Consider the following 21,791-nt stretch of genomic DNA (forward strand, 5'->3'; position numbering starts at 1 on the left):
ATGGCTGGCAGATGAAGATCAATAAGAAGTACACAGTGATATAGTTTGATACAAAACTCATAGAGAAACAGCATAAACAGTGATCATCAGTTTAAACATGTGTGGCAGCAGAGAGGCCTGTACATGCACATAAGCCATTAAAGAGGGGAGTACAGGTAGAGAGAGCTGTTAATAAAGAACACAGTATTCTAAGGCTTCATATATAGGGGCATAGAATTCAAGAGTAGGGGGTTATTATGAACTTACATAAGACTCTGGCTAGACCTAAGATGAAGCGTTGTGTGGAGTTCTGGTCACCACACTATAGGAAAGATGTGAATACATTGATTTACAAGAATCACTCTAGGAATAAAACACTGCAGTATAAGGAGAGATTGAAGAAACTGGAATTGTTGCCCTTTGTTAAGAGAAGGTGAAACGAGGATTTGAAATAATGGAATGAGAACCAGAGGGACTGGTTTTAAAGTGTTTTGCAAAAAGCATATATGAGGTGAGAAAAGATTATCACACACAGCAAAAAGACAGGATATGGAATGCACTACCTGGTAGTGTGTTGGAGGCAAGTTCATATAAGGCATTCAAAGGGGCACCGGCTGCTTATTTAAATAGAAACACTGTGCAGTGCTACAGTGAAAAGACAGGAGACTAACACTAAATCAAAATGCTCAGAGTTAGTGCAGACACAATGAGGTGAATAGCCTTCTCCTGTACTGTAACAATTCTGTGATTTTATCTATGTTCCTGCAAGCAGACATTGAATTCTATGAAAGAGACTCTGAATTTCTACAGTAATGTCTTCAAAAGAAATGGGAAGTTCTGGTCACATTTTCAAATATTATATCAATTGAGAAACAAAAACCAGTGAATCCCTCAGCCTGACCCAGAATACTGTAAACTGACTCCTATCTTCATTATTTAGTATTTTGCAAAATTTACTTAGGCCCCAGCTATGCCTGCCTCTTCGTCGAATAAATGGAACAGTCCATCTTCCTCAGTTACACTGGCACCACCCCCCACCTTTTCCTCCGCTACATCGATGATTGTATTGGCGCTACCTCGTGCTCCCACGAGGAGGTTAAACAGTTCATCCACTTTACTAACACTTTCCACCCCAACCTCAAATTTATCTGGACCATCTCAGACTCCTCCCTCCCCTTCCTGGACTTCTGCATTTCTATCTCGGGCGACCGACTCAACACAGACATTTACTACAAACCGACAGCTACCTAGATTACACACCCTCCCACCCTGCCCCTGTAAAAACGCCATCCCATATTCCCAATTCCTCCGCCTCCAGCGCATCTGCTCCTAGGAGAACCAATTCCACTGTCAAACAACTCAAATGGCCTCCTTCTTCAAAGACCACAATTTCCCCTCCGACGTGGTCAACGACGCTCTCCACCACATCTCCTCCACTTCCCACACCCCCGCCCTTGAACCCCACCCCTCCAATCGCCACCAGGACAGAACACCACTGTTCCTCACCTTCCACCCCACCAACTTCCGGATACATTGTATCATCCTCCGTCATTTTCGCCACCTCCAGACAGACCCCACTACCAGGGATATATTTCCCTCTCCACCCCTATCAGCATTCAGGAGAGACCACTCCCTCCGCGACTCCCTCATCAGGTCCACACCCCCCACCAAACCAACCTCCACTCCCAGCACCTTCCCCTGCAACCGTAAGAAGTGCAAAACCTGTGTCCACACCTCCACCCTCACCTCCCTCCAAGGCCCCAATGGATCCTTCTATATCCGTCGCAAATTCACCTGCACCTCCACACACATTATTTACTGTATCCGCTGCACCCGATGTGGTCTCCTCTATATTGGGAATTTGCAGAACATTTCAGAGAACACCTCTGGGACACCCGCACCAACCAACCCAACCACCCCATGGCTGAACACTTTAACTCCCCCTCCCACTTCACCAATGACATGCAGGTTCTTGGCCTCGTCCATCGCCAGACCCTGGTCACACGACACCTGGAGGAAGAGCGCCTCATCTTCCGCCTAGGAACCCTCCAACCACACGGGATGAATGTAGATTTCTCCAGCTTCCTCATTTCCCCCTCCCCCCACCTTATCTCAGTCCCAACCCTCGGATTCAGCACCGCCCTCTTGACCTGCAATCTTCTTCCCGACCTCTCTGCCCCCACCCCCTCTCTGGCCTATCACCCTCACTCTCACCTCCTTCCACCTATCGTATTCCCAGCGTCCCTCCCCCAAATTCCCTCCCCCCTACCTTTTATCTCAGCCTGCTTGGCACACCAGCCTCATTCCTGAAGAAGGGCTTATGCCCGAAACGTCGATTCTCCTGCTCCTCGGATGCTGCCTGACCTGCTGTGTTTTTCCAGCACCACATTTTTCAACTCTGGTACTCCAGCATCTGCAGTCCTCACTTTCTCCAAAATTTACTTACCTCTACCTATAACTTGTAGTTATGTGTGTGGATTTTGAGTGCAATCATTGCATTTTAGGACTTGTATTAGTCATTTCATGTTTTAACCCAGGTCAGTTTCAGAACAAAAGACATGATTATTAACAACTCAAGAAAACCTGTCAGGCTCATCTTTTCTAACCAGGAGATAAACAGTGAAGTTCATACTCTGGGTTGGCAGGCCCTTGTCAATGGGATATTCCACTGTTTTCTGCTACTCCTCTGACAGGACAGGTGATGCTAACCAATGTGTTTAAAAGAGATACAGATGTTAAAATTGGCTCAGAATTATTCTGTTGCACAAGAGCAGCAAACTAATTTATTAGTGTCATTACCCTTTTCCCCTCCACTCTAAGTACTATCCATTCCCTCCAGAAACCCACTGACAATTAAAATCCACAAAATACACTTTACTGTCCCAATAATATCATTGTATTGGGCAACACATTTTAATGTTCAAATAATGGAAATATGAGAACATTTATGAAGACAGTTTCCTTTAATACTACACAGAGCATAAGAGGAGATAATTTATAAAGTGTACTGTTATCTCTTGGAAACCTTTTAAGGAATAGTTAATCTCTGTGAGATGCAGAAGTTCTCATCCTTTTGTTGTCTTAATGAAGAATCTAATATGAAAGAAATCATATCAAACTCCAATTTTTATGCTGAATTTTCTAATGCACCTAATTGACTAATGTCAGGAAAAGGAGACAGACTACTATTGCTAAATTCATTTAACAACCATAAATGCCTAATAAGAAGGAAAGTAAAATGAATGTTTTGAATGGAATTACGTTCAATTTGACTAACATTTGCAATGTCCTGGGTATATAAATTTCATACGGTGAGTAAGCACATTTAAATTAGGTGTAGTCAAAGTAAGAAGGACAATGAGAATATTATATCAATGTAATTATTGCTTTTATTCAGTGTAACATTATCATTCAGTGTAATCTATCATTATCGTGTAAAAACCAACCACACAGAAAGCCCAGAAAACTGTTTTAACATAGCTAGACCAATTGCTTTTAGAATTGAATAGTGCAATGTTAGGGATGGTAATTTCTTCTGTGTACTACTAATTAAATCCTAAATCCATTTTTAAGGAATGCGTTTATAATTTTATTACTCATTGTGCATGAAGGAAACTTTCCCCCATAATGGCTTCAGACAATACGCTGAGGAGCAATGCATGCAAGGGTCTCTCACTGAACAACTTCTTCAAAAGTCTTGTCTGATCCCATAGGACTTTGGTTCTTTCTGACAAGATGCTGTGGAATAATTTCAAGGACCTATGTTCCTTTTTTTGCAGACTACAGTATTTTTGAACTTCTTTTTTGTACGTTTTTGTTTCTTCAGAGAATTAAGTGATTTTTTGAAGTTTGAAATGAAGCTGCACAATATACCTGATCATAGTCAAGAGTAAAGGTTTATTGCAGTGGGTTTTTTTGCATGTTAGGAAATGGATATTTGCTTTGAAAGCTGCAAAAGCCATTTCAACTTTGAAGATTGAATGTGTTTTGCACAAGTGTGTGTCTCTATCCTCAAAGAGAAGTTAATAATGTAACATGGACCCAGTTTACAGGAATGAGTTGACAAGTAACTAGAGATGTACCAACTTGATTGTTAAAAACTTCAAATGATTTGCAGTGAATAGTTTGCTGAGTGTTTGAAAATTTTAATGGTTATTTATAATTTACTCATACATCGATATGCTTCATTGAATAATTTAACTTTTTATGGCATTGACTTGCAAGATAGCATGGTAGTTTTCACATCAAACTTACGATTTACTAACATTAGATCAAATCCTACAAAAGCTGCTGAGAAAACTATATTCAGCAAATTAAGCAAATTGAAATGAAAAGCTAGAATCAGTAATAGTGACTATGAAGTGACCAGATTCTTCTAAAAAACCATCTCATTCATTAATCCCTTTAGGAGTGCTTTAGCTATCCTTACCTGATCTAGCTTTTAGGTGATGCATATTAAAGTGTTTGATGATTACTATCTACAAAAGCACCACAGAAAACCACTCAGTTGTATTCAAGAGATGGTTTAATGTCACCTTCACAAAGGCAGTTAGCAGTTGGTGGTAAATGTTGGCCTTGCCAATGACGCCTACTTTCTGTGTACTATTAAAAAATTGATTTTTTTCAATAATTTGCCCTAAAATCAATGTTAGCAATCCAAAGAGCTTGTAGACTTACATTTTATTAATGTAACACTGAACTGTTAATCTCAAGACCCAAGAAATATTCTGGGGACCCAGGTTCAAATCAAATGGTGGAATTTGAATTCAATAAATATCTGAAATTTGGACTATAATGAAGACCATGGTTGATCGTTGGAAAACCCCCCATCTGGTTCACTAATGTCCTCTAGGGAAGGAAACTGCCATCCTTACCTCGTCTGTCAACATGTGACTCCAGAACCACAGTAATGTAGTTGACTCTTGCCCTCTGAGCAATTAAGGGTGGGTAATAAATGCTGGCCCAGTCAGCAACACCCACATCCCATGAATGAATTAAAAATAAACTTTAAAAATTCAACTTGTTTGGATCTGAAAAAAATAACGTTCACAATTAGTCAAATAAATCAAACTGGTTTGGAAGCATAGATATTTCTGAATAAAAAAGATATCAATTTGTTTCAATTGTAAAAGGATAATCTATAAGCAGTTGTCACAAAATGGGGCATGACAGTCTATATCAAATACACACAGGCACACGCATACACAGAATTCCACCTGTTGATTATTCAGCGAAACAAATAGTATTATTAATCATCTCATTTTGTATGTTGTTGCCAATTAGCAAAGCTTTTTGAGGTGTATGTCAATTCATACATTTATCATGTGCTGCATCAGGCTTTCCTGGTCAGCACTTAATGGGTTGCTAGCAGAATTAAACAGAATTATCTTTTATGAATGCTTGGGATGCATCATTGCAAGAGTAGTTACCTTTTCTCCAGTATATGCTTACCTCTTCACCAAAAAATGAACAGAACTCAGCTGCATTCCTTAATAATGAAGCAGCCCGTGTTAGCACAAGGAGAATGATATCTCGGCTTTGCCTAATAAAAAGAATATAGTATTCATAATATATAGCTGCCAACTATTGACCAGCTGGAATAATTGAAACACCGAAACAGAGAACATAGGTGCAGGAGTAGACCATTTGGCCCTTTGAGTTTGCATCACCATTCAATATGATTTTGGCTGATCATGGAATCTCAGTATTTCATTCCCGCTTTCTCTCCATACCCCTCGATCCCTTTAGCCACCTCCAGCTTCCTCTTAAATATATCTAATGAACTGGCCCCAGCACCTCTCTGTAGGAGAGAATTCCACAGGTTCACAACTCTCTGTGTGAAGCAATTTTCCATCATCTCAGCCCTGAATGGCTTACCCCATATTCTTAGACTGTGACCGCTACGTCTGGACTTTGCCAACATCAGGAACATTCTACCCGCATCTACCCTGTCCAGGATATTATATGTTTCTATGAAATCCCCCCTCATTCTTCTAAATTCCAGGGAGTACAAGCCTAGTCAATCCAGTTTTTCTTCATATGTCATAACATTATTTTTCTTTCCAGAACTATGGAATGACATCATTAATTAAATATTTATATATCTAATCTGACGGCAAAATAGGGCTCCTGAGCTGGAGACCATCCACTCTGACCATTGTTCTTTCTTCTTTTCTCAAATGTTTTCTTTCATTTCTTTTAATTCTTCCTATTTTTTTCTCTCTACTTGCCTTTTGGAGGGAGATTGGTCATGGACGTCAGTGGGTGGGGCCACACAGCAGCGAATTTGCTGCTCAGCCATGAGACAGTTGGTGCACCTGGGCAGGACTCTGACAGTTAGTGGCATCATGGAAGTGGCTGGTGGCCTGGAATGGCACCAAAGTGGGACTCTGACGGCCTGTGGTGAGGTGGCTGGTGAACCCGGATGGGAGTCAGTGGTGAGACAGCAACGCAAAGGTGCAGGGATCAAGAGATCGATCCCAGTGTAAGAAAGAGATCAAGCTCAGCGCATGAGAGAGATTGAGCCCTCATGGAGAAAGCCCGGCGCAGAGTGACTACAGGCTCATGGCTAAAGAAGGATTATAACTTGGAACTTTTAACTTCTTATTCATTACTTTAAACTGGTTAGTACTGTAATGTTAAACTTTTAACTCATTTCTTTATTTTTCTACTTTTTACCTCGGAGTTTGTACCTAGGTACATTATATTTAAGATGGTACCGTGAATGGCGACATTGTAAACTTTTCACAGCACCCCTGTATCTCTGTACTTGAGCACATGTGACAATAAAATTTAATGCTAAAATTCTAAATCTAAAATATCTTTACGGTCTCTATTAATCAGAAGATTAACTGGACTGTCTGATTAACATGTCCCTCCAGGTTCTCCTCCAAGCCACATGCTATCCCACATCATTGTGCCTGTACCATCACGATTACAAAATCTTGGAACTACCTTCCTATGCATTGATGCACCTATACAACATAGATAGAAGATAGGAGCAGGAGGAAGCCATTCAGCCCTTGAGGCTGCTTCACCATTCATCATGATCATGGCTGATCATCCAACTCAGTAGCCAAATCCTGATTTCTCCCCGTAACCTATGATCCCATTTGTCCAAGTGCTATTTCTAGCCGCCTCTTGAACACATTCAATGTTTTGGCATCAACTACTTCCTGTGGTAATGAATTCCACAAGCTCACCACTCTTTGAGTGAAGAAATGTTTCCTCATCTCCGTTCTAAATGGTGCACCTTGAATCCCCATACTGTGACCCTTGGTTCTGGACACACCCACCATTGAGAACAGCCACTCTGCATCTACCCTGTCTAGTCCTGTTAGAAATTTATAAGTCTGTATGAGATCCCACCCCTCTTTCATCTGAACTCCAGTAAAAACAATCCTAACCTAGTCAATCTCTCCTCATTTGTCAGTCCCACCCTCCCCGGAATAAACCTTCGCTACACTCCCTCAAGAGCAAGAGCATCCTTCCTCAGAAAAGGCGACCAGAACTGCACACAATGTCCAAGCTGTGGCCTCACCAAAGCCCCATATAACAGCAACAACACATTCCTGCTGGGCAACAATGGCTCCAGAAGGCAACACACCAGTAACTAAGGGAAGTTAAGTATACACAATAAATGCTAGAGCATAACCAGTGATGCCCACATTCCACACATTTGTTTTGTCCAATATTGCCAATATAAGAGCAGGGATGAGATGTGTTGGCTGCAATAAGTAGGTCAGCCCCTGACACTTCAAAATAATCACACTTTCCTAAATTTACTCAGTTGCAATTAGATAACTTAACCTGCACAGTTACTGCCTTTGCTGTTTGAATGCGTGTATCGCTGGACATCGGAGTGCATCTGGGAAAATTAACAAACCGTGAAATCGACAACTAATCTTGGAGGAACTGTTGGGCGAAGTTCACAGCACAGAATCAGATAAGTTAATTGTTTTTTAAGTCTGTCCAATAGAAAGGCTGCAGTAGTGGCTACAGTGGATTCTTTCTTGATTATATGTTTTTGGAGATAAGTCTCTTGATTAAACTTAAAATATAAGCCATAGCTATTAATTTAACCTGGGGCAATGTTTGTAGAGGAATAAGAGGTGTTATTTTCTGGGTCTGTAGATTGTGAAGGAGCAAAAATGGCCTTTGCAGTGATATGTACTTCTTGTCAGATGTGGGAGTTTAAAGAGAGTTTAAGGGTTACTGCGGATTTTATCTGCCATAAATGCTGTTGGATGCAAATCTTATCAGATCGAGTGGATCGGTTGGAGAGACAAATAGAAGCGATGAGAAATTTGCAAAAGCTACAGTATGTGATGGATGGCAGTTATAGAAAGGGGGGAAGGTCTCAGATACAGTCACATAGATGGGTTAACTCTAGGAAGGGTAAGAGAGGTAGGCAGCTAGAGCAGGGATCTTTTGTGGATATACCTATTTCAAACAGGTATGCTGTTTTGGAAAATGTAGGGGGTGATGGATTCTCAGGGGAACGTAGCATGAACAGCCAAGTCTCTAGTATTGAGACTGGCTGTAATGCAACGAGGGGTACGTCAGCTTGCAAGAGATCAATTGTGTTAGGGGATTCTGTAGTCCGAGGTACAGACAGACATTTCTGTGGCCAGCAGCGAAAAAGCAGAATGGTGTGTTGTTTCCCTGGTGCCAGGATCAAGGATGTCTCAGAGAGGGTGCAGAATGTTCTCACGGGGGAGAGGGGCCAGCAGGAGGTCATTGTCCACATTGGAACCAACAACATTGGAAGGGAAAAGGTTGAGACTCTGAAGGGAGATTACAGAGAGTTAGGTAGAATTTTAAAAATGAGGTCCTCAAGGGTAGTAATATCTGGATTACTCCCAGTGCTACGAGCTAGTGAGGGCAGGAATAGGAGGATAGAGCAGATGAATGCATGGCTGAGGAGCTGGTGTACGGGAGAAGGATTCACATTTTTGGATCATTGGAATCTCTTTTGGGGTTGAAGTGACCTGTACAAGAAGGATGGATTGCACCTAAATTGGAAGGGGACTAATATACTGGCAGGGCAATTTGCTAGAACTGCTTGGGAGGATTTAAACTACTAAGGTGGGGGCGTGGGACCCAGAGAGATAGTGAGGAAAGAGATCGATCTGAGATGGGTACAGCTGAGAACAGAAGTGAGTCAAACAGTCAGGGCAGGCAGGGACAAGGTAGGACTAAACTAACAGGGAAGGCAGATGATCTCAGGGCATGGTTAGGAACATGGGACTGGGATATCATAGCAATTACGGAAACATGGCTCAGGGATGGACAGGACTGGCAGCGGAATATTCCAGGATACAAATGCTACAGGAAGGATAGAAAGGGAGGCAAAAGAGGAGGGGAAGTGGCATTTTTGATAAGTGATAGCTTTACAGCTGTGCTGAGGGAGGATATTCCTGGAAATACATCCAGGGAAGTTATTTGGATGGAACTGAGAAATAAGAAAGGGATGATAAGCTTTTTGGGATTGTATTATAGACCCCCCAATAATCAGAGTGAAATTGAGAAACAAACTTGTAAGGAGATCTCAGCTATCTGTAAAAATAATAGGGTGGGGATTTTAACTTTCCAAACATCAACTGGGACTGCCATAGTGTTAAAGGTTTAGGTGGAGAGGAATTTCCTAAGTGTGTACAAGACAATTTTCTGATTCAGTATGTGGGTGTACCTGCTAGAGAAGGTGCAAAAATCGACCTACTGTTGGGAAATAAGGCAGGGCAGGTGACTGAGGTATCAGTGGGGGAGCACTTTGGGGCCAGTGACCATAATTCTATTCGTTTTAAAATAGTGATGGAAAAGGACCAGATCTAAAACTTGAAGTTCTAAATTGGAGAAAGGCCAATTTTGACGGTATTATGCAAGAACTTTCAAAAGCTGATTGGAGGTAGATGTTCGCAGGTAAAGGGACGGCTGGAAAATGGGAAGCCTTCAGAAATGAGATAACAAGAATCCAGAGAAAGTATATTCCTGTCAGGTTGAAAGGGAAGGCTGGTAACTATAGGGAATGCTGGATGACTAAAGAAATTGAGGGTTTGGTTTAGAAAAAGAAGAAAGCATATGTCAAGTACAGACAGGATAGAACGAGTGAATCCTTAGAAGAGTATAAAGAAAGTAGGAGTATACTTAAGACGGGAATCAGGAGGGCAAAACGGGGACATGAGATAGCTTTGGCAAATAGAATTCAGGAGAATGCAAAGGGTTTTTACAAATATATTAAGGACAAAAGGGTAACTAGGGAGAGAATAGGGCCTCTCAAAGATCAGCAAGGCGGCCTTTGTATGGGGGAGATACTAAATGAATATTTTGCATCAGTATTTACTGTGGAAAAGGTTATGGAAGATATAGACTGTAGGGAAATAGATGGTGACATCTTGCAAAATGTCCAGATTACAGAGGAGGAAGTGTTGGATGTCTTGAAACGGTTAATGGTGGATAAATCCCCAGGACCTAATCAGGTGTACCCGAGAACTCTGTGAGAAGCTAGAGAAGTGTTTGCTGGGCCTCTTGCTGAGATATTTGTATCATCGATGGTCACAGATGAGGTGCCAGAAGACTGGAGGTTGCTTAGCGTGGTGCCACTGTTTAAGAAGGGTGGTAAGGACAAGCCATGGAACTATAGACCAGTGAGCCTGATTTCGGTGGTGGGCAAGTTGTTGGAGGGAATCCTGAGGGGCAGGATGTACATGTATTTGGAAAGGCAAGGACTGATTCGGGATAGTCAACATAGCTTTGTGCGTGGGAAAACATGTCTCACAAACTTGATTAAGTTTTTTGATGAAGTAACAAAGAGGATTGATGAGGGCAGAGCAGTAGATGTGATCTATATGGACTTCAGTCAGACGTTCAACAGGGTTCCCCATGAGAGACTGATTAGCAAGGTTAGATCTCATAGAATATAAGGAGAACTAGCCATTTGAATACAGAACTGGCTCAAAGGTAGAAGACAGAGAGTGGTGGTGGAGGGTTGTTTTTCAGACTGGAGGCCTGGGACCAGTGGAGTGCCACAAGGATCTGTGCTGGGCCCTCTACTTTTTGTCATTTACATAAATGATTTGGATGCGAGCATAAGAGGTACAGTTAGTAAATTTGCAGATGACACCAAAATTGGAGGTGTAGTGGACAGCGAAGAGGGTTACCTCAGATTACAACAGGATCTCGACCAGATGGGCCAATGGGCTGAGAAGTGGCAGATGGAGTTTAATTCAGATAAATGCGAGGTGCTGCATTTTGGGAAAGCAAATCTTAGCAGGACGTATACACTTAATGGTAAGGTCCTCAGGAGTGTTGCTGAACAAAGAGACCTTGGAATGCAGGTTCATAGCTCCTTGAAAGTGGAGTTGCAGGTAGATAGGATAGTGAAGAAGGCGTTTGGCATGCTTTCTTTTATTGGTCAGAGTATTGAGTACAGGAGTTGGGAGGTCATGTTGCGGCTGTACAGGACATTGGTTAGGCCACTGTTGGAATATTGTGTGCAATTCTGGTCTCCTTCCTATCGGAAAGATGTTGTGAAACTTGAAAGGGTTCAGAAAAGATTTCCAAGTATGTTGCCTGGGTTGAAGGATCTGAGCTACAGGGACAGGCTGAACAGGCTGGGGCTGTTTTCCCTGGAGCGTCGGAGGCTGAGGGGTGACCTTATAGAGATTTACGAAATTATGAGGAGCATGGATAGGATAAATAGGCAAAGTCTTTTCCCTGCGGTTGGGGAGTCCAGAACTAGAGGGCATAGGTTTAGGGTGAGAGGGGAAAGATATAAAAGAGACCTAAGGGGCAATGTTTTCACGCAGAGAGTGGTACGTGTATGGAGTGAACTGCCAGAGGATATGGTGGAGGCTGGCACAATTGTAATATTTAAGAGGCATTTGGATGGGTATATTAATTGGAAGGGTTTGGAGGGATATGGGCCAAAGGGTCTGTTTCCATGCTGTACATCTCTATGACTCTATGACTCTATTTGCCTGGCTTGACACAGTAGCAAAAACACTCAAGAAGATTAACACCACTTAAATCAGAGGTTGATCAGCATCCTTACAATTAGACTAAGTATCCAAAACTTTAATAATCAATGAACCATGGCTACTGACTGTACAATCAACATCATACAATCCAGCAATGCATCAATAATACTTCAATCATATTTTGATCCCATTTAACATCTATTACTGAAAATTGTTCAAAAGCCCAAAAGCTCTAACAGATTAGACAGAGATAAATTATTCCTATTGGTGGAAAGGTTAGGAATCAGAGAAGACATACTTAATGTAAAGAACTAGAGGGTACTTGAGGAAAACCTTTTTCACAGCAAGTAGTTATGATCTGAAATATATTGGTAATGGAGACAAAAAAAACTACAGATGCTGGAATCCAAAGTAAACATGCAGGATGCTGGAGGAACACTAGCAGCATCCAGAGGTGGAGAAATTGACATTTCGGGTACAACCCTTCTTCAGGACTGGGAGGGTGTCAGAGGAACTGCAGGTAAAGGGGGTGGCGGGGGCAGGGTGGTGAAGTGGGGATAGGTGAAGGCAGGTAGAGGGTGCAATCTGGTTGGTCAATTGGAGGAATGAATCCAGTTGGTGGCAGGGAGGAGAGGAAGGGAGGGAAAGAGGCTGGGTTGGGATTCAGGGAATCGGAAGGGAGGTTATTTGAAACTTGAGAACTCATTGTTGAGTGCTCCGGGCTATAGGCTGCCCAGTCAGAAGATGAGGTGTTGTTCCTCCAATTTGCGGTTTGGTTCGTTGTGGCAATGGAGGAGGCCAAGGATGGTCATGTCGGAAAGACAGTGGGAAGGGGAATTAAAATGGGCAGTGTCTGGGAGGTCCGGTCGGTCCCTATGGGCCCAGTTGCGATAATCGGCAAACCGTTCCTTACGTTTACATTTGGTTCCTCGATGTAGAGAAGACCACATCGGGAGCACCTGATGCAGTAAAATGGGTTGGAGGAGAGGAGATGAACCTTTGTCACACCTGGAAGGACTGTTTGGGGCCCTGGATGGAGGTGAGGGGGGTGAAGTGATGGCAAGTTTTGCATCTTTTCTGGTTGCACGGGAAGGTACCTGGGGGTTTGAGGGGGTTAGTGGGGTGAGTGGCACTAACCAAGGACATTCGGAGGGAATGCAGAGAGGGGTGGGGAGGGGAAGATGTTCTTGATGATGGGGGTCTAGTTGGAATTGGCGAAAGTGTTTAAGGATGATGTGTTGCATGCAGAGACTGGTGGGGTGGTAGGTGAGGACAAAGAGGATTCTTCTTTATTGTGCTTGGACGGGGTGTGTTTAGAGCAGTGGAACAGGGAATGGAGGTGGTGCAGTGGAGGGCTGTCTGGATCACTGAGGGAGGAAAAGCACGTTATTCTAAATAGATGGACATCTGGGATGCTTGGGAGTGGAATGTCTCCTCATCCAAGTCTGTGTGGCGGAGGCAGAGGAATTGGGAGAATGGGATGGAGTCCTTGCAGGATACTGGGTGGGAGGAAGTGAAGTCGGGTAGTTATGGGAGTCTGTGGGTTTGCAGTAAACGTCTATTTGGAGATTATGGCTTACTACAAACCCACAGACTCCCATAACTACCAGGACTACACCCCCTCCCATCCAGTATTCTGCAAGAACTCTATCCCGTTCTTCTAATTCCTTCACCTTCACCACATCTGCTCAGACGCGGAGACATTCCACTCACAAGCATCCCAGATGTCCACCTATTTCAAACAACATGCAATTCCTCCCTCTGTCATCCAGACTGCTCTCCACTGCACCACATTATTCCCTGTTCCACTGATCTAACTCCACGCCCTCCCAACAAGCACAAGAAAGGCACAGTCCCCCTTGTCCTCACCTACCTCCCCACTAGTCTCTACATCCAATGTATCATCCTTAAACAGTTCCATCAACTCCAACTAGACCCCCAGCATCAAGAACATCTTCCCCTTCCTACCCATCTCTGCTTTCTATAAGGAGCATTCCCTTCGACAGTCCTTGGTTTGCCTCATTATCCCCATTAAACCCCCAAACCCCAGTACCTTCCCTTGCAACTGGAAAAGATGCAAAACCTGCCAGTACACCACACCCCCTCACCTCCATCCAGGGCTGCAAACAGTCCTTCCAGGTGAGACAGAGGTTCACCTGCCTCTACTCAAAACTAGTTTACTGCATCAGGTACTCCTGATATGGTCTTCCCTACATTGCGGAGACAAACATAAACGTAGGGAACGATTTGCCAAGCATTGCAGCTGGGCCCGACTGGACATCCCAATTCGTGCCCATTTGAACTCTCCTTCCTACTTCATTTCCAATATGACTATCCTTGACGTCCTCCATTGCCACAATTAAATAAATTGCAAATTGGAGGAACAACACTTCATCTTCCATCTGGGCAGCCTACAGCCTGAAGGACTCAACATTGAGTTCTCCATTTTCAAATAACCTCCCTTCATCCCCCAACTCCCTCCCTCTCCCTTCTACTTCTCCCTGCCACCAACTGGATTCATTCCTCCCGTTGACCAACCAAGTCGTACCCTTCACCTATCCCTACTTTACCATCCTGCCCCCACCGCCCCCTTTATCTGCAGCTCCCCCTACACCCACCATCAGTCCTGAAGAAGGGTTACACCCAAAACATTGACATTGCCCCCTCAAGATGCTGCCTGGCTTGCTCCTGCCTCCTGCCTGTCTGTTACACACTGTAGATTCACTTGTGTTTTTTATAAAGATAAACACCTGGAGAAAATATCATGGGTTACAGGAAAAGGGCAGGTAAGTGAAACTGACTAAATTGCTTTTTGCAGAGAGTCAACATGGGTTTGAGGGCCAAATTGCCAGTATAGGACTAACAATATCATGTAAGCATCATCAGCTGTAAGGTCAATCTTAAGTTTCTACATTTTTGACATTTCTGACCTTTCACTCTGGAATTCTCTATCAGGATTAGGCAATAATATCAACAAGTGAATTGTACAATTCCAAGAAGATACACTCGCCCCTGCTGAGGTTACTGGGGTGGTCAATAAATGTGTTCTTGTCAGCATTATTCATAGCCTGAATTTTTTTTTAATGTAAGTGTCATGAATGTTCTTATTGTAGCACAACAACTTAAAAGAAAATTGAACTGCATTTTTTTCCAGGTCAACAATGAAATTAGAGAACTTTATTGAACAGAAGGAGGCAATTAGTCCTCTCTGAAGAGGTATTGACTTTGTGCCATTGTCCTCCCTTTATGTCATATAATTTTATATCTTCTTCAAACAGTTCTCAGCTTCCATTTTAAGTTATTAGTGTTTCTGCTTCCTCTCCTAATGCTGGTAGGAAAAGTTTCCTTTTAACACCCTTCTACATCAAAAGAAATTTCCTAACTTTTCCCTGAAATTTTTTGAGATTTTTTCCTTCCCCCCCCCCCCTCAATTGCTGACTAAGTCTTTACAGTTTTGCACTTTTTAATTCAGAACCCTTCAGACGATTTCCATCAGATCTCCTTTTAACCTTTTCTGCTAGGGTAAGAAGTATAAAATATCCTTTTATCTAAAAGCCCATCAACCATCATATTATGTTTGCAGTTCAGTGTATCTTTAATTTGACTTTGAAGTGTTTCCTGTAACAAGGTTCTTAGGATTTACATCAATTTTCCATCTGTAGTTTAACCCATGACTCACATAAGTTTGTGTGGTACACCGTGATGTAACAAATGGTACCATTGACATTAGTAGGAGAGACGACATTAGACCGAAATGAACATGTAAAGTGGGAGGTCTTAGAGATTACCAAGAGAGCTTTATTTAATAACCTGCAATGTACAGATATAAATTAAGGAACATTACGGCCCATTAGGAATGGAAGAACTCTACTTAAAGCTAAGGAGCAAGCAGCATCAGAGGCAGTGTAAGTGCAAATATCCACATCCAGCGATAGTTCAGACATATGTATCATTACGCACATAGCGGTATAAGTTCAAAGCATAAGAAAGGCATAGAGATGTCTAGCAGAGTCCAAGATACACAGCTCAACTGGAAAGACTTGGTAGACAGGAAAAGGCTTCAGAAAACATCCAGAAAAAAATCCCTGGAAAAGGAGAAGAATCTGGAGGCAGCAAAATAACCTCAGAAAACTTTGAATACAGCATCTTAAAGGGGAGATTCTCACGAATGAGGATTTAAAAAAACCCCAAAAGACTGAAGCTTGGCCACAAAACTGATTTTATTCTCGAGATTATAAACATAGAACACACTTCAACAGAAAGAAGGGAAAAGTCTGATACTCATCTAGGTCTTTCAAGTGCAATTGTCCATCGGGATGGCATCTCCCATGGTAACCTTGCTGTTATGTCTACCATTTAATAATGCAGAAGGCCCACAACAGTCTCAGAAGTGAAAGCATTGGAAGCAACAAGTTCAGCACAATAGAACAGATTCAAGCTTAGATGGAAGACAGAAGTACCACCAAGTCATGATATTTTTATGTCCTGTAGCTTCAATATCTGATGATGTTCTGGTAGGACAGAGTATGATTAAAGCATTTGAGGTGTATTTAAGCTGCAGAAGAAATTTAATGAGAGAATCAATGAGATATAATCAGCAATCTCAGCATTTGAGTGAGCCAATGGAAGCTTTTTAAATGGATTTATGTCCTACATCACAATGTTGCGGATATGAAGCTTTGAAAGATCAATTGATTCTAGGCTGTTTAGTGGTCATTATAATGGGTGAGATGTAGACAGAGTTTCTTCAATCCATGGAGCACTTAATGCTGGACAGGAAATCTATTTTACTTTGGAGGCAGAAATCAGGGCTCAAAATCTGTGAATAGTTGGAAGCAACATCAGGATTCCTCTGATGCAGTCAAATGGCAAACCCAAAGGTGAAATTATCACCATTCCAAAACCCCACCAACATACAGGAAGAGTCAGAATCAGTGCAATTGACCATATAAGGCTGGACTTATATCAGAGCTTGATAAAAAAAACAAATGCAACGAAGATCTGGGGAGCTGAGTCTGAAGAGTGTGGTCAATTGGGGAAATTTAGAAAATATTGTTAATTAGCAAAACTTCATCACTTGAATTAAAAAATAACAGCTCTTGCAAATGGAAAGCTTCCAAAGAATTGAAAATCATACAACAACAAAAAATTAAGTTAGAGATACAGAACAAGAGAGAAAGAAAACATCCCTGGTTTAGTAAAAGAGATTCTGGACTCTCAACTTGAAGGTATAAGGTTTGGAACAGAATAAAAATGCAACAAAGGAGACATACAGCAGACAGCTTGTTATGGTTGAAGTCTGTGAGAGCCAGAGCAGCTAATATGAAAGCTCAGGATCCTAGACATTCTGATTTTCAGGCATGTGCACAAAGAACCACAAACCTTGTCACAAAGGACAATATCTCAGTCAAACACTATCTGATGGGAGTAGTTTAGGCCTCCTAGCAGTATTCAGAACATGGGAAGAAAAGACATGAAAGAAAGGAACTATTACAATTGTCATGGAGGGCTGCAACATGTAGGTGAACTGGGAAAATCTCTCTCACACACACTCTCTTTCTCTCTCTGTTTCTCTCTGTCTGTCTGTTTGTCTCTCTCTCTCTCTCTCTCCCCCCCCCCCTCCCCTCACGTGCACGCACACATACATATAAGTCTATGGGGTAAATTTGCATTTGCAGAATTATATTTGCAGATACATTCTATTTTGCTCAAAAAGCACACAACCTGCAGGCAGTCAATGCAGACAGTCAATCCATATGACATTTTATAAATTCCTACTTTGGAAATAGAACCAGTCTGACTCAAGATTAAAATACAGACAGATTTTAGTCTCACACCTTTAATGCATTGTCTGAGCTGAGATGTCACCTTTTTTTATAAACCTTAAGTTACTTCGAGAATGTGGCTTGAAAGAAGTTCTGGGATTTACATATTAATGAATCAAAACCTGCAACCCATTCTAAAAGATGAAAGACTTAACAGCAATCTAGGTTTGTTCAATATATCGTATCAGTTGCATGACACTATGATCTTGTGCTAGAAAGTCTGTATCTTTTGATCCCGCTCCACCTGCCTCCTGATGAAGGAGCAGCCCTCCAAAAGCTAGTGCTTCCAAATAAACCTGTTGGACTACCTCCTGGTATTGTGTGATTTTTAACTTTGTCCACTCCAGTCCAACTCCTGCACCTCCACATCATGGGAAAATCAGGTTAGCAGTAGATCTCAAGAAAAGGAATTCATGGAATGTCTATGGGATGGCTTTTTTGGTGCAGCTTGTAGTGGATCCCAAAGAGGAACAGGCAGTTCTGGATTTGGTGATGTGTACTGAGGCAGACTTGATTAGGGAGCTAAAGGTGAAGAAATCCCCAGGGAATAGTGACTACAATATGATAGAATTCACTCAGCAGTTTGAGAGGGACAAGTTAGAATCAGGTGTGGCTATTCTACAATTGAGGGACACAAGGGCTGGCCAGCGTTGATTGGAAGAGGAGCCCAGCAGAGAAGGGGAGCCCAGAAGGGAAGGGTAACCCAACAGGGGAGGTAGCCCAGCAGGGAAGGATAGCCCAGCAGGGAAGATTGTGGAGCAGCAATGGCAGGGGTTTCTGGGGGTAATTCAGGAGGCACAGAAGAAATTCCTCCCAAAAAGAAAAAAAATACTAAAGGGAATATGAGGTATGCATGACTGACAAAGGAAGTCAGGGACAGCATAAAAGCAGAATAAAAAATATACTGTCTGGTAAAGATTTGTGGGGAGCCTTTAAAACTCAGCAGATGACAATTTAAAAAAAGCAATAAGGAGGGAGAAGATGAAACGTAAGGGTGAGCTGGCTAGTAATAAAAAAGAAGATTGCAAGGGTTTGTTTCAGATATTTAAAAGGTGGGAGAGAGACAGTAGTGGGCATTGGACTGCTAGAAAGTGATGCTGGAGAAACAGTAATGGGGAACAATGAAATGGTTGAGAAACTGAATCTGTACTTTGTATCAGTTTTCACAGTGGAAGACAGTAGTAGCATGGCAGAACTTCAAGAAAATCAGAGCAGAGATTGAGTATACAGACCATCATTAAGGAGAAGGTGCTGTGGAAGCTGAAAGGTCTGTAGCTGGATAAATCACCCTGACCAGATGGACTACATCCCAGAGTTTTCAAGGAGATTGAGAGATTGTAGAGACATTGGTGGTGATCTTTCGGGAATCACGAGAATCAGGGAGAGTCCCAGAGGACTGGAAAATGATTCCTGTTCAAGAAGGAAGGTAGGCAGAAAGAGGAAACACTAGGCTGGGAGGAAGGAAATGAGGGCAGATGATGCAAAGATGGGAGAAGGTGCACATAGTGTTGAGGATACAGATAAGCTGAAGAAGGATTTGGACAAGCAAGGAGAATGGGTGAAGAAGTGGCAGATAGAATAGAATGTAAGAAAATGTGAAGTTATGCACTTTGTTAGGAAGAAAAGAGCATAGACTATTTTAAAAGGTCTTCAGACATCTGAAGCACAAAGGAACTTGAGACTCTTCAGTCAGGATTCTCTTCAGGTTAACATGCAGGCTCAGTTCACAGTTAGGAAAGCAAATGCAATGTTGGCATTCAGTTCAAGAGCTGAAAATGAGTTGCTGGAAAAGCGCAGCAGGTCAGGCAGCATCCAAGGAACAGGAGAATCGATGTTTCGGGCATAAGCCCTTCTTCAGGAATCTATTCAGTTCAATTCAAGAGGGATAGATTACAAGAGCAGAAATGAAAATGAATCTGAAAAATAAGTCTCTATATACAAAATTTCAGTCTTCACCTAGTGAGACATGGTCATTCTATAGCCTATGTTCCAGGTAAAGCACAAATAACAGTCGATACACACTGAAGGGAGGCAATGGATCAGGCAGGGAAAGTGGATCGTATTCTTGGAGACCAACACTTTATTGACAACTGACGAAAAACTTGGACAATTTCTCAGCTTAGAAATCTGACAAGCAGGTCATGCAACCTTGTCTGTAAGGGTGTTCGAAATATAGTCCAACAGTCCAAGTGCTAAAAAGAAATTAATAAAAATGCTTGTGCCTGACCGAAAGGGAGTTAAAAAAAGAAGGGACCCAATCACGCCTCCTCACCTGGTCACAATAGTCTTCAATCCTACAGAGGCAGAATAAGCAGCTAAGACTGTGAAGACATTAGTGTATGAGGATGCTAATTTGGAATTACAAATTAGTTACAGAGCAACACCATTGAATGATGTGTACTCACCAGCAGAATTGTTCATTAAAAATTAATGTATCAGTTTAAGAACATGCAGTCAGTCCACACCCATCCTCTTAAGACTATGAGAAGGGAAAGACAATAGAGAAAAGCAACAGGAAAATTTGGCAGAGGAAGTACAATCCCAGATATAGGGTGAGAAACAGATGAACCAAAATCTTGCAGTGTGAGAAAGCCGAAAAGGACATTCAGGAGGGCATCATTCTTACTCGAGAAGTGAGACAATGATTATCAGAAAATGAAGGAAGACCATACCCATACTACATCAGACAGTGTACAGAGTGATACAGCAATTCCAGACATGATATCGCTCCATCCCCTAGTGTTGAGCAAACCAGATCGAGATGTCCAATCAACCTTACAACTCATCGCAGCCCATGACGTTCAGTATTATTGATGCTGGGATAGGAGGAGATGATAATGGGAAGAAGAATGCCAATAGTAATAATGATGTTAATAGCTGCAAAGACTATGTAAGTAAGTAAAAGTAAATTACTGGTATAATGTACACCGAGTGAAGAAAACATGGACAAGCATTTAAAGAGAGATCTTAAACATCACTAAAGAGCTATATTTGATAACTCACAATGAACAGGTGTAAGTAAAAGAGTGACAGCACATCAAGAGTAGAATAGCCCTGCTTAGAGATATAGAGTTAGCAGCTTCAGAGACACACCCCACAATCCAGAGATACACCACACTGATATCTCTCTGTGCAGGTAGAAATGTAACTTTAATGCACAAGATAGAGCATTTAGGATTATCTCTTTGGTTTTGCACTTGATGTCCATATTTATAAGATCCATATGATTTTGAAGAGTGCTCTTCCACGCAGAACAGCCTTTGATTTTTCACATTTCATATTTCAGAATTTTGTTGCTTAATGGTCAAAGTGAATGATTCTATTGCATAGATGTAGCACTGTCACTGACCTATCAACTCTGCATACAACATAGAGGATTAGGCCAAAGCCATCTAATTGCTGAACCCTGAAACAGCATAGAACACATAACTGTGCAGGTGGCAAGATGATTGCAAATACTGCAGAAAATATGAATATCAGAGACATAACAGTAAGACAAAAATGTTGATTTTAAAAATCTCAAGTAAGCCACAGTTAACGCATAAATAACAGTGAGAGCAATGTTGGTCTATAAATGTTAAATGTTCAGACCTACAGCATGAACCTTCTCACACTGGGAGTGTTCATTGGAAATTCCGACACGGAGGTCAGCAGGCAACTTAATTTTAATGGACAGAAATTCCTGTAGGAACATTGACCTTCATTCCCTAATTCTCAATATACAGTCCCGATGGGAAACACTGTGCCAGCAGCAGAAATTCATAAAATCTTTGCCATTGATGTTTCCATTGATATTTCACTCTTTTGGTTAATGGCATAATTTGAAGGGTTGAGTTAGATATATATGATATTCCAAGTCAGCTATATCTATTGAGTGAACTAGATTGTCTGATATAGGTCCTCATAAGAAAAAATAATTGCATAAAGTCATTTTTCTATTTTAATGCAAGATTCTGAAAGAGTGTCTCTTTTATTCTGACAACTACATAACATCACAACTGCTAGCTGA

At 41.9% G+C, this 21,791-nt stretch overlaps 1 long non-coding RNA gene across 2 annotated transcripts in view; it reads right to left on the reverse strand.

Moving 5' to 3' along the window:
• LOC122551733 (uncharacterized) overlaps positions 1 to 21,791 on the reverse strand; it is a 240,648-nt gene that overhangs the window by 75,652 nt on the left and 143,205 nt on the right. Inside the window, exons 3-4 of one of the 2 annotated variants that reach the window (XR_006312180.2) lie at positions 5,431 to 5,521; positions 4,884 to 5,009 (exon numbers count right to left, since the gene is read on the reverse strand). The exons of the other annotated variant lie outside the window; for it this stretch is intronic. This is a non-coding gene — a long non-coding RNA (uncharacterized LOC122551733). Of the gene's footprint in view, positions 1 to 4,883; positions 5,010 to 5,430; positions 5,522 to 21,791 lie in introns of those variants that run through there. 2 annotated transcript variants of the gene reach the window in all.

This window comes from Chiloscyllium plagiosum, unplaced genomic scaffold (assembly GCF_037043375.1).
Source record: "Chiloscyllium plagiosum isolate Xiang-an unplaced genomic scaffold, Cpla_swu_hap1 HiC_scaffold_7, whole genome shotgun sequence".
Lineage (NCBI taxonomy): Eukaryota > Metazoa > Chordata > Chondrichthyes > Orectolobiformes > Hemiscylliidae > Chiloscyllium > Chiloscyllium plagiosum.